The 12,217-nt window shown below is 39.0% G+C and overlaps 1 protein-coding gene and 1 pseudogene across 1 annotated transcript in view; both read left to right on the forward strand.

The window, feature by feature from the left end:
* Positions 1 to 12,217, forward strand: part of HS6ST3 (heparan sulfate 6-O-sulfotransferase 3) — a 661,842-nt gene that overhangs the window by 468,591 nt on the left and 181,034 nt on the right. The gene's annotated exons all lie outside the window — the stretch shown is intronic.
* LOC101332690 (guanine nucleotide-binding protein G(I)/G(S)/G(O) subunit gamma-5 pseudogene) lies at positions 202 to 402 on the forward strand (annotated as a pseudogene).

The following is a 12,217-nucleotide window of genomic DNA, read 5'->3' on the forward strand; positions in this document are numbered from 1 at the left end:
CTCTCAGTGTTCAGTTTAGAATCAACACGCTTCTCCCCCAACACACACGCACACACATGCACACACACATGCGCACACACACTTTACAATGCTTTTTCTTCAGTATGATTTTAGTCAAGAAAATCAACATATTTGGCATTAAAAATTGCTTAGGAAAGCATACACGTGGGCGTGCCGATCTGCCCAGCCGTCGCGTGCGCCATGTCTGGTCCTTCCAGCGTCGCTGCTGTGAAGAAAGTGGTCCAACAGGCCCGGCTGGAGGCTGGACTCAACCCTGTGAAGGTTTCCCAGGCAGCTGCAGATTTGAAAGAATTCTGTCTGCAGAATGCTCAACATAACCCGCTGCTGACTGGAGTATCTTCAAATCCCTTCAGACCCCAGAAAGTCTGTTCCTTTTTGTAATAAAATGAATCTTTGCAAGACTTTCTAAACCACTTTTCATAAACCGGTGAATATTCAACGGGAAGCTGAATTTGAAGCCAGTAAAAAGCCTGTCTCTATAACACGTGCCATACTATACAAACTTGTACTTTTGTCAGTCCTTAACATCTACGTCTCTGAATATTCATGAATTTCTGTTTCACAAGGGTAATTGTTTTATATACACTGGCAGCAATAAAATACTTAGTATAAAAAAGAAAACAAGAAAAGTATACACATGAACTGGGAGAGCCCAGGAGGCTATAGTAATCTAAATTTGATCTAGTTAGGGGTAGAACAGTTTTCAAGCTGTTAAAAATGCAGTTGTGTTTGGTCTTTGTGTAGTTTTCCTCTGTGTTTACTTGTACAAATACTCTGAGTTCCAGGCACTCTGAGCTGCCTACCTAGGCATTGTGGGGTTGGGGGTGACCTTTATTTTTCAAGGTTGAAGCCATAGGACCTGAAGAAGGCAAGAGGGGTAGCAGGGGTTTCTTGAAACAGAGGCTAGCAGAGAGCTACATCTTCATGATGCTTCACTTTTATTATTATTATTTGCAGTATGCGGGCCTCTCACTGTTGTGGCCTCTCCCGCTGCGGAGCACAGGCTCCAGACACGCAGGCCCAGCGGCCATGGCTCACGGGCCCAGCCGCTCCGCGGCATGTGGGATCCTCCCGGACCGGGGCACGAACCCGTGTCCCCTGCATCGGCAGGCGGACTCTCAACCACTGCGCCACCAGGGAAGCCCCCCACTTTTTAATTTATTTTTACTGCAGCGTTACACCAGATATGTTCTCCTTAGTTCCTCCACCTGAAAAACAGCCATCCTTAGCAATCAGAGAAGGTACCAAAATGTTGTGCTTTGTCTTGATTACAAAGAAATCTGAGTCCCACAAATGCTTAAGTAATCTCGAACTTACTGGAGATAAAAGCCATGTAGAAAGTTAGCACTGCTAATATTAGGCCAGCCCAAGTTCAGCAATTTTTTTTTTTTCCAAAATAGGAAATCTTGATGCCACCTTTCCTTGCTGTGAACTAAGCTGGAAGAGCTAAGGGGATTATGCTGATCAGGGCTTGACATTTATGACTGCCAGTTCACTGATGAAAACACAGCCCAGGAGCTCAGCCCTAGACCTGGGAGGCAGCTGGATCCCAGAGTGTGCTTTGGCACTTGTTTTAGGCTGCACTCAATTTTCTGGGAGCCCCATGGGCCGCCCGCATGGAACAGGGAAGTGTCCCGGTCTGGAAGGGTATGTGCAGCTGCAAAGAGAAGCAAAGGGGCTTTTTTTCTTTAAGCACTTCTGCCACTAGTTCCATGTTCTTAATGGAACATGAAGCAATTTCTTTCTCTCTCTCTCTTCAAGGCTGGCCTTCTCCAAGAAGCTATCATCGGTGAAAACCCTCTCTAGTTTCAGTCCAACCAAATGATTCTAACCAGCATTTACCTTTTCTGTTCCTCTCTTTTCCATTCCTCTCTATATGACTATCTTTAGGCAAATGCTAAAAATATAATTTTATATTTTGGTTTATTTGGTTTGCTTCACCCTGTCTCCTGTCCTAGCTTAATCAGCCTAAGGTCACCAGAAATGACCTTTTATTCAGCAAAGTCAGTTCTATTGCACCATTGCAATGAGGGAGACTGCATGCCAGGGGAACTGTGGGGCATCTCACCAAATAAAGGAAAAGACAGAGGTTATTATAGGATTTTTTAAAATAAATTTATTTATTTATTTTTGGCTGCCTTGGGTCTTTGTTGCTGTGCACGGGCTTTCTCTAGTTGCAGTGAGCGGGGGCTACTCTTCATTGCGGTGCGTGGGCTTCTCACTGCAGTGGCCTCTCCGCTGCAGCGCATGGGCTCCAGGCGCGTGGGCTTCAGTAGTTGTGGCTCGTGGGCTCTAGAGCACAGGCTCAGTAGTTGTGGCGCAGGGGCCCAGCTGCTCTGCGGCATGTGGGATCTTTCCGGACCAGGACTCGAACCCGTGTCCCCTGCATTGGCAGGCAGATTCTTAACCACTGCGCCACGAGGGAAGCCCAGGATTTTGAAGGATAATGGCGTTTAGGTTAAATTTAAATAAAGCAGTGTTTGGATAGGCTCAGAGAAAAGCTGGGCTGTGTGCGAAGGGTTTAACATCAACTCTGGACTGTGAAGTGGATCTAAGGTCCTGTTTCCTTGGGAACTACAAAGTTAAGATAAATGTGGAATATTGTATCCAGAAACCCCTTATTAGAAGCTCTGCACTTGGGTTGGAAATTGAGGCTGCCTCTGTGTCAGAGTGGCTTAAATCCTCTAGGCAAGAGTGGGATGTTTCATTTTTACTGATATAATTTCTAACAAACAAAGTTTTTGATAGTTAATGATTTTAGAAACCAAAGCATCTTAGTAAAAAAGCAGTAGTCACCCAAAGAGGTGATCGTTATATGATACTTTACAGCTGCAATATGGGGGGAGTGTTGTCCCCTGTTAACTTTTAGCTGGATTTGTCTGAGTCTATTTTTCCAGATGCTTAATGGTCAGGTACTTTTTAAAAAAACTTTCTTAGTCTAATCTTTATTTTCTTACTTCCAATATCAGCTAGGAAAACTTAGCTTGCAAAGAACAAAATGCTCAACATAAATGGGATTAAATAATTTAAAAAATGTATAGACTAACAATATAAAAGCTGAGGAATGGAAAGGGCTTCAGGCAAGGTTTGATCAAGCATCTTTTAAAAATCATCAAATATCTTATTTCTCTCTCTTCCCATTGGTCTCTATATTGTCTGCCCACATCTTAAATATATAGCTGTTTTGGAACTTGAATAAATGTTGTCCTTCATATTCTATCTTTCATGGCTTTCATATTTTATACTTTTTTTTAGTCCTGCTTTATTAATAATTTTATTATCTCTATATTTTAGTTCACTGATTTTGTCTTCATCTAGGTCTTATTTAGCTGTTAATCTGTCTTTTGGGTTTTATATTTCAATTATTTTACTCCTGGAAATTCCAGGTGGTAATTTTTCAAATCTCCCTGGCTTTGTGATAGTGCTCATAATTTTAAGATATTTTTAATTTCTCTTTTTATGTCCTCAATAATTTAAAATATACTAAATTTTTATTCTATATCTTGTAGTCCTATTATCTGAAATCTATTTTCAGACATCTGTTTCTATATATCTGTTGACTTTTACATGATGAATTTTGGGGGGGTTATTTGGTAATTTTGGGTGGTGAACTTATTTTTCTTAGGAGTTTATTTGTTGGAATCTCGTGCCTCCTGGGTTAAGCATTAGGGTGGAGGTGGGAGGCATGAATCTCAGGAGGATTACTGGCAGGAATATTGTATGTTAAATTTTCGGGTTGTAGGTTCCTGTATCATGGTGTAGGAAAGATGCAGACTCCAAATCTATGTGAGAGCACATTTGTGAGTATATATTCTCGGAGGAAACTTTTACAAACCCTGTATAAACTTTCATTCACCAGTATATCACCCTGTGCTGCTGGTATGTGTGTGTGAGTGTGTGTGTGTGAGTGTGTGTGTGTGTATTTTTTTTTACAGGGGGTGAGGACATATATATATTTAATCCACCATTTTTCTGAGGGTTAGGCCTTAAACTTTACATATGGTCCCAGTTGCAGCTCTCTGACTTTTTGCAGACCTAAGCCACCATCTCCTGTCCCTACATGGGCTATAAAATGCAAGCTTCTTGGTTATAGAAAGTGGCAACCAATCTCTGCCCCTTGTCCAGTCTACCCTTCCTGCTCTGGTCTTCAGTTCCCACTTTATTTTTCATTTGGATTTTCATTTCTTACCTCTGCAGCCTACATATGCTGGGGAAGGTGACTCTGCTCTCATCAACTGGCCTGGCTGAGAGATTTCCCTTACTTTCTTTTGGGCTCAGCCATGCACTTAAAAGGACGTTTGTTGTATTTTATTTGGCATTTCTAAGTGTTCTGTAGCAAGTGGTCTAGGTTACCTAGTCAACCATATTACCAGAAGGGCTGGCCCTGACCTACCTGGGGCTTCACTTAAGGCTAGCTCCTCAGATGCCACATAGGTGGCTCTAGCAGCTTCTCGGGGCAGGGATGGGTTGCCAGTCTTGTTCATATGTTCAATAAACACAGCGAGTGCCTCTCTGAGTATCTTTCAGAAGACCTAGGAGGATTCCTCACCCCACCCCCAAATCACACACACACACACACCCCGAACCTCTCATAAATATTTTCTTGTATCTCATTTCTTGTCTCTCACTGGCTCATATTTTGTTAACTGTTTTGAACCAAACACTGTTGTCAAGAATTGGAAGATACTAAATTACTTAAGCCAATCAGAGTCCACCTTGGTTGCTAAGAGTGGGGTCACTTTCCCCAGTAGCATATAGACTGTGTGGTTGAGGGATAAGTATACAGTGAAAATTGGAGTCTGTTACAAAGAACGGCTGAGATGGACAATTCAAAATAGCTGATGTCACACATTTGCCCCTTGTATTATACACATTTTAATTTAGTTCAATTCAACAAACATTTATTTAGTGCTATTTGTTGCATGACAGGAAACAGCCCGGGGCTTGTGGAGATCACATAATTATCATTTTTTTAAATCGGAAAGACCACACCTCCACTAAGTATCTATCTTAGGTCAAATTTTGTTAGGTACCTGAAAAACAGAGGAGTTGGCTTTTTTTGTGATGTGTTATTACTGGTGAAATATTTTTTTGACTGTTGAAATAGATCAAATATAAAAAGAACGTAATATATAGACATACATGCATAATGTAGATGGATATATGTATACACCCACACACACACACACATATATATACCGCTTAAAGAATAATAAGGAGATAAAAAACTGTGTGCCATTACCTAGCTTGGAATAAAGACACAGACATAGAGAATGGACTTGAGGACCCGGGGAGGGGGAAGGGTAAGCTGGGACCAAGTGAGAGAGTAGCATTGACATACATACACTACCAAATGTAAAATAGGTAGCTAGTGGGAAGCAGCCACACAGCACAGGGAGATCAGCTCGGTGCTTTGTGACCACCTAGAGGGGTGGGATAGGGAGGGTGGGAGGGAGACGCAAGAAGGAGGGGATATGGGGGTACATGTATACGTATAGCTGATTCACTTTGTTATAGAGCAGAAACTAACACAACATTGTAAAGCAATTATACTCCAATAAAGATGTTAAAAAAAAACTACAATAGGCAAAAATAATAATAATATAGTATCAGTTCCTTAGAAGCCCTCTCTACTTATCACGTCTCAGAACTCATACTTCTTTCAGAGGTAACACTGCTGATTTTTGTATTTATTAATACCATTGGGTTTCTTTACACCTCCACACATATATGTAACCGTAGGCAATACATTTGTTTTAGTTTTGCTTGGTTTTGGATTTTATATAAATGGAATTATACAATATTTTTCTGATTTGCTTTTGTTTCGTCAGTATTGCTTTTAGCATTCACCCATGCTGGTGCAGGCAACTGCTGTATTATTTATTTATGCAAACACATACTATTGAATGACTATAACACAATTTCTGGTTTTCTGTTGTTAATTTATGTTAGGTTGTTTCCAGTTTGGTCTATCAAACAATGGGTCTGTGGACATTTTCGAACCAGTGTTTTGGTGCACGTTTACAGAAGGTTCTTTGGGTCTATATTAAGGAATAGAATTGCTGGCTTTAAGGCATATGCACATGTCCAGCTTCACAAGGTATAACAAGTCATTTACTGAAATGACTATACCAGTTTACCTTCCCAGCAGTACTGTATGAAAGTTTCATACAATATAGTGATTCACAATTTTTAAAAGTTAGACTCCATTTATAGTTATTATAAAATCTTGGCCTATACCCTGTTTTGTACAATATCTTTGTAGCTTATTTTATACATAAAAATTTGTACCTCTTTATCCCCTACCCCTGTGTTGCACCTCCCGCCTTCCCCTCCCCACTGGTAACCACTAGCTTGTTCTCTATATCTGTGAGTCTGCTTCTCTTTTGTTATATTCACTAGTTTGTTTTATTTTTTAGATTTCACATATAAGTGATATCATACAGTATTTGTCTTTCTCTGTCTGACATTCCACTAAGCATGATGCCCTCCAAGTCCATCCATGTTGTTGCAAATGGCAAAATTTCATTCTTTTCTATGGCTGAGGAGTATTCCATTGTGTGTGTGTGTGTGTGTGTGTATACTTTAATTATTATTCAGCAATGTATTTAAAATTTTCCATCATGATTTCTTCTTTGATCCATGTGTTTCTCAGAAGCATGTGTTCTATTTCCAAATACAGCTCCTGTTCTAGACATCTTTTTGTTTTTGATTTTTAACTTAATTTATGTTATAGAATATGATCTATATGATACCAACTTTTGAAATATATTGAGATGTATTTTATGGCCTCTTTCTTTAAAGCATTTTTTTAAAATTAATTAATTATTTAAAAGTTTATTCTTGGCTGCGTTGGGTCTTGTTGCTGCACACAGGCTTTTCTCTAGTTGCGGTGAGCTGGGGCTACTCTTCGTTGCGGTGCGCAGGCTTCTCATTGCAGTGGCTTCTCTTGTTGCGGAGCATGGGCTCTAGGCACGCGGGCTTCAGTAGTTGTGGCTTGCAGGCTCTAGAGCACAGGCTCAGCAGTTGTGGTGCACGGGCTTAGTTGCTCTGCGGCATGTGGGATCTTCCCGGACCAGGGCTTGAACCCATGTCCCCTGCATTGGCAGGCGGATTCTTAACCACTGTGCCACCAGGGATGTCCCATTTTATGGGCTCTTATATGGACGATTTTCAAAAATAGCTCATGTGTTCTTAAAAGGATGGTATATTCTGAAGTTTTTTGGCGCAGTGTTCTATATTATATATGTCCATTTAAATCAAGTTTATGCTGTCCAAACCTTCATCTCCTTACCGGTATTTTTTGTTTACTGGCGCTAACAATTTATGAGAGATGGTATTAAAGGATTCCAATATCCTGTGAATTTTTCAATTTCTCCTTATGTACCTGTAAATTTTCAATGTATGTAATTCAAGATACATTAGTATGTTTCACATAAGTCTAAAGTTGTTATAACTGACTGGTAAGTTAAACTTTTCATCATTAGGAAGAGACCTTATTTATCTCTGCTCATACTTTTTCCACCTTAAAATCTATTCTCTTTGTGATATTTTCAGTTAGTATTTGACATAACTAATCCTTTTGCATCCTCAGCTGTTAGAATGTGTGTGTGTGTGTGTGTGTGTGTGTATTTATATAATGATCATGTGTATGCTTACTCTAATCATCTTAAAAAAGTACTGGCTAGGTTATTTCTTTGGAATTTTATTTTACCTTTTCTTGTTCAATTTACGTCTTGATTTATTTAACATTTTTCCCTAATATCTTGCTTCCTTTTGAACTTTATCTCTGTACTTATTTTTGATGTTTACTCTCTGTGCTTTTTTTTAGTGGCTACTGTAGATATTTTAACATGCTTAATTAGCACAGTTTAAAATTAATAATAACCTTACTCTCATCTCAAATGGTACAAAAACCTTTGAATGTCTTAGGTTTCATCACCACCCTCTCAACTTACATACTGTTCTTTTCCACTTATTATTTCTATATTTTTTAATCTTCACCAATAAACTGTTTTGTATATCGATGTTTGTCTTTATCATATATTTACTAATATCTTTGCTCAGAATCCTATCTTGTATTTTAGACCTTCCATCTGGACTAATTTTCTTCCTTCCTGAAACATATCCGTTAGAGTTTCAGTTAGGGATAGCATGTATATGATGAATACTTACAGGTTTTACTTTTCTAAAATGCTCTTGTCTTTCTTCTTGAAGGTTAGTTGTACTGCGTGTGAAATTCTAGAGTGATAGTTGTTTTGTCTCAATGTATTGCATTATATCTTCTGGTATCTATTGCTGTGCTGAGAAGTCAGTCATCAGTATAATTGTTCCTTTATAAATGATATTCTTTCTTTCCTCTGCTTCCTTTAAATATCTGGTCTTTATTTTTTATTATTTTATTTTTTTTGTGGTACGCGGGCCTCTCGCTGTTGTGGCCTCTCCCGTTGTGGAGCACAGGTTCTGGATGTGCAGGCTCAGCAGCCATGGCTCATGGGCCCAGCTGCTCCACGGCCTGTGGGATCCTCCTGGACCGGGGCACGAACCCGTGTCCCCTGCATCGGCAAGCGGACTCTCAACCACTGCGCCACCAGGGAAGCCCTGGTCTTTACTTTTATTGTTATATAATTTTACTTTCAGTATGACAAGGTGTGAATCTCTTTTTATTTAGTCTGCTTGGAAATCATTGAGCTTTTTGGATATGAGCTCAGTATCTTCCAAAAATTGTTGAGAGTATTAGTTATTATTTTTTTGAATAGTTCCTTATCCCAATTTTATTCATTAGGTCCCTCTGAAACTCCATTTAGATGTACTCCAAACCTTCTCAGCCTATCTTCTCTATATCTTTTCAACATTTTTCTACTTTTAATAATTTTCTCTCCGGTTTGATTACTTCAGATTTATCTTTAAGTTTATTCATTCTCTCTCTTCAGCTGTGTTGAATTTGCTAATTTATCTTACTGAGTTTTAAATTTCATTTAAAAAATTTAATCCAATGGATTCTTTTAAACATTGATTTGTTTTTTAAAATATCTTGTTTTCCATGCTTCTGAATCTTTTATTTCTTAGATCATATTAAACATAATTCTTTTATAGTAAGAATATTATGTGTTCAGTATCTGAGAAATTTGTAGATGATTCTGCCATCTCTCATTCTTGGTGTGCTTTTTCTTGTGTGTGGTGATCTTTTTTTTATTGTGATTGCCTTGTTTTCCTTAGAATTATCTGTGAGAACTATTAGAGCTCCAACTTGATGTTGAATTCCTCTAGAGAAGCTGTCCAAGCTTACTACCAACCTGGATGCATATTTAATTATTTTCTGTGCTTGTGGTTTTTTAATACATACAGAAAGCATAAATGTGGGTCACAAACTCCATAGTGTCCATAAGGATTGACTTGTGATGATGAATTCTCAGGGAGATTTATTTTTTCTCATACCGAGTGGCAAGTTATGGCAGGCACTGTCTTTTAACTTCCTTTACTCTCCTTTCCTGGGATGAGGATTGTTTATTATTTACTCTTCCACTTTGGAATCTCAGCTTTGTTTAGAACTCTATTAAATATTTTCTTTGCAGACCTTGACTCTTATCTCTTACCTGCTATGCCCTGACAATCCATCCAAAAAGAGGGTCAAGGTCACAAGATTTGGCCAATACCCTCAAGACAATCGAGGCTTTGATGCTACCTTACCTCTCTGGGGTCTGGCTTTTGCTTCATTTTGGGGATTCAGTTCATCTGGGGTTCCTTTTTTCCTCAAGACTTCCAAGATGGCTGAGGGAGACGCAAGAGGGAGGAGATATGGGGATATATGTATATGTATAAATGATTCACTTCGTTATAAGGCAGAAACTAACACACCCTTGTAAAGCAATTATACTCCAATAAAGATGTTAAGGAAAAAAAGCTATGCTTTAAAAATGATTTTTTCATTCATTTTGGGAGCTTTCAAAGGTAAACAGAAAATTCAGCCTGCCATACTTTTAGAAATGGGAAGTCCTCTCCAAATGGGCTTTTTTTTTTTTAATAGTGCCCATTGGAATAAGGGATATGAATGACATTCATGTTATTGAGTTTTACATTTTTTTAGAAATGCAGCTCACCATTATAATTAGAAATCAATGGTTTTTAGTACTCTTAAATGTAAATTCAAGGCAGAAACATTGTAAATGTGAGAGTGCAAATGCATATGAGATAGAGCTTGTTGCTAATTTCCTCTGAGGAAATAAAGGTCTACAGAATTGGGCTGTAATCAAAGGAGCTGTGAGGTAGAGGCAATATGTCAGGCAGCCTCCTTTAGTTTCAAGGGCAGGGTCAGGCATATACAAAACAGCTCATCTTTTCTCGAACGTTTCTTCAGAGTGCTTTTATTCTCGCATGGATTATGGACCTTTCCTTTCCTTTGTGCCTGGGTGTCATCTTTTAATTCCTCTCTATTTCTAAAAATAATGGGTTAGCAGCCCATGGCCCTATTTAGATCAAAGGGCATAGCAATAATAAATGTTTTTATCATGAAATAACAGCTATGAATGCTGTAAATTTCATTCTCAAAGACTGATAACATAAGACACTGACTTTATCCAACAGTCTTAAAATTTAATGAGGTAAACAAGAAAGTTCTAAGAGTAAACAATGTTGTTTATTTGGAAAAAGAAATAGCTACTTACTCCATTTTTCTTTTTCTCTGCATCAACCCTTACTACCAGTAATTCTATTGGGAGATTTTGTCATCGTTAAGGACTGGTTCTCAGCTCCAGTCTGTAACATCTTACAGTTATCTACTGATATCCCAGACATGTTGCAAAATTCCTAAAATGCAACTAACATCAGTATTCTTGGGTTGTTCGTCTTATTTCTTAAACATCAACTCAAGGTTTTTTTCTAGATATATCCAGATAATATTGCAAATTTCTCAAAAAGGCAATTAATTTTAATTTGCATTGGTAGAGATTTTATATATTTCTTAAGCGTTTCTTGCAATGGTAGGATGTCAGAATCACTACTCTGGGACTCCTGAAAATCTCCTTGAAAGGAAACCAAGGGACTCTGCATGCCAAACCAGAGTGGAAAGGGCTGCCATTTGACAAATTCAGTGGAGATGTATCTGAAAATCCATGCAAGTTAGAGCTCAGGTTTATGGAGACAGGAGTGAGGGACTGTCCCATTGACTGAACCTAACAGAGAGTTCTTTTCTTTCTAGAATATCAACTGGTGGACAGTTGTTTCTTTGGGGCCCCAGAATATTAGCTAATAAAACGTGATTTCTGAACTTCAAAACCCTGCTTGTTTCCTGCAATTAAATCTTTTAAAATACCTTTGCAAAGCCGTTCCGAAGCACCAGCCCTCGGAAGCACAGGGAACTTAGGTGATCATTAAGGGCTGAGATGTATGATATCAGTGAAAGAAGATGGGCTCCCTCGTTTTGCCATTTAGTCACTGCCCGCTGAGCTCTGAGAACAGTACATAACGTACACAGGAGTTTTGCCCTTAGCAGCTTCCATACTGAAAGCGAATCACTGTTTTGCAGTGGCAATACCATTTCTTTTTATTGTTAGTGTTGGTGGTGGAACTTTGATAGTTCAGGCTGTACACTACACTAAGGATTAAGGAAAACATTGCCTCTGTCCATATGGTGCATCGTCTGAATACACCAGGCAAGACATCAGTAGATGTAAAAATCTGGGAATACGTGAAGGAGATGTGCATGTTTATGGTGAAATCAGCCAGGTCATTTGTTTGTGTTTCTCCTCTCACTGTGCTGGGAACCACACTTTAATCAGCTGTAACCACACTTCTATTTCTTTTCGTACTCCTTCATCTTGCTTTCCTGTCACTCTTCGAACACAGGAAGATACAAAGTTGGCAGTATGCCTCCTCTCTGCAGTGAGTCAAAATATGGAGGAGTGGGTTTTGGTACCATTCCATGGACCCGTCAGCATGGGTGTGCGCATTGGCAGGGACCAGGGTTTCTCAGACGTCCAGAGAGAGAGGCAGGAATATAAAGTGAAGGCATATGTACAAACAGGGAAAGCAGAAATGAAGAGCAACTGCGGAAAGCAAAGTAAATCTCAGCTTGGTTCTGGAACAAACAGCAAACAGTTCTGTTTGCTAAAGGATAAAACTTTTCATCTCAAAGCACTGAATTAACAACCAAAATCTTTGTTGAGCACGTACTGAGTGAATCCAGGATGCTCTAAAA

The sequence above is a fragment of the Tursiops truncatus genome, chromosome 18 (genome assembly GCF_011762595.2).
Source record: "Tursiops truncatus isolate mTurTru1 chromosome 18, mTurTru1.mat.Y, whole genome shotgun sequence".
NCBI lineage: Eukaryota > Metazoa > Chordata > Mammalia > Artiodactyla > Delphinidae > Tursiops > Tursiops truncatus.